We start from the raw sequence: 1,185 nt of genomic DNA, 5'->3' as shown, positions 1-1,185 counted from the left end.
TCTGGTATTTCAGGACGGTTTCCCAATTCTGATAATATGAAGAAACTACTTTGAACAAAAGAAAATATTTTGAACAAAATGGACCTATGTTCCGATGATAGTCGACGATGGAATGGTAATATAGAACCACTATTCGCATCAAAATTCAAAAGAGAAAATATTAATCATCTACTGTTTTTTTGAGAAATTCAATCTATTATATACTAAGTATAATAAAGTAAATGTCCGGAATTTTAACAGTTCATTACGATATGCCTGCTCGATCGGGACTTATTAACCATAAACAGAAGTATGACGCGCAGTTTTTCAACATGACATCTTCGGAAGCGCACGCCACTGATCCTATGTGTAGGATGTTGCTTGAACATACCTACGAAGCGATTATTGATGCCGGTGTAAATCCTAAAGAATTAAGAGGAACAAAAACCGGTGTCTTCAGAGGATCATGTTACTCTGCGACAAGAAACATATTTACCTATTACAGGCCTGAAGAAAAATATTTAACGATATTTAATATATTTATAGAAAATATTTCGGTCTGTTGAATATTTCATAAACAAAGCATTTTATATGAGAATAATGTTACAAGTATAAAATATATTTAAACTATTTTTATTTAAACTTTTTCGGCGTTATATAAATAGCTATGTAGCGGAAATATTCGGCTATCCTGGAATTTTTTATATACGCACGCAATACAGAGAGAAAGATACTGGAGAAAAATTTACATGATATCGCACTTTTATTTGCGATTAGGCAGCTGGGTACCCAATTGTTGGATGTAGTCAATACTTGTTAGCCAACAGCATTTCAAACTGGTTTGGCCTTAATGGACCATCTTATGCCTTGGATACGGCTTGCAGTTCAAGCTATTACGCCATGGCAGAAGCTTACAGAATGATACGAAGTAGAGAATGCGACGCGGCTATCGTGGGGGGCTCCAACGTATGTCTGCATCCCAACATTTTGATTCACATTTTTCAACTCGGTAAAGTTATACTTAAGAACCTGTTTATTAATTTGCATTTAAACATTATAACGGCAAGAACTCTTGGAATTGCTGTTATTATCAATCAATTCAACAATTTAAGGCGTTCTCTCCAGTGATGGTTATAGCAAGCCATTTAATTCTTCTTGTACTGGTTATATGCGCAGTGAAGCTATGGCGATATTGTACCTCCGAAA

At 35.0% G+C, this 1,185-nt stretch overlaps 1 pseudogene; it reads left to right on the top strand.

The window, feature by feature from the left end:
- Window positions 1-3: 3 nt before the first annotated feature.
- On the top strand, window positions 4-988 carry LOC106743392 (annotated as a pseudogene).
- Window positions 989-1,185: the final 197 nt, after the last annotated feature.

Source organism: Dinoponera quadriceps, unplaced genomic scaffold (genome assembly GCF_001313825.1).
Source record: "Dinoponera quadriceps isolate SergipeBrazil2010 unplaced genomic scaffold, ASM131382v1 scaffold1124, whole genome shotgun sequence".
NCBI classification, from domain to species: Eukaryota; Metazoa; Arthropoda; class Insecta; order Hymenoptera; family Formicidae; genus Dinoponera; species Dinoponera quadriceps.
Note: the sequence above shows the minus strand (reverse complement) of the source record. Positions and strands in the feature narration are given on the sequence as shown.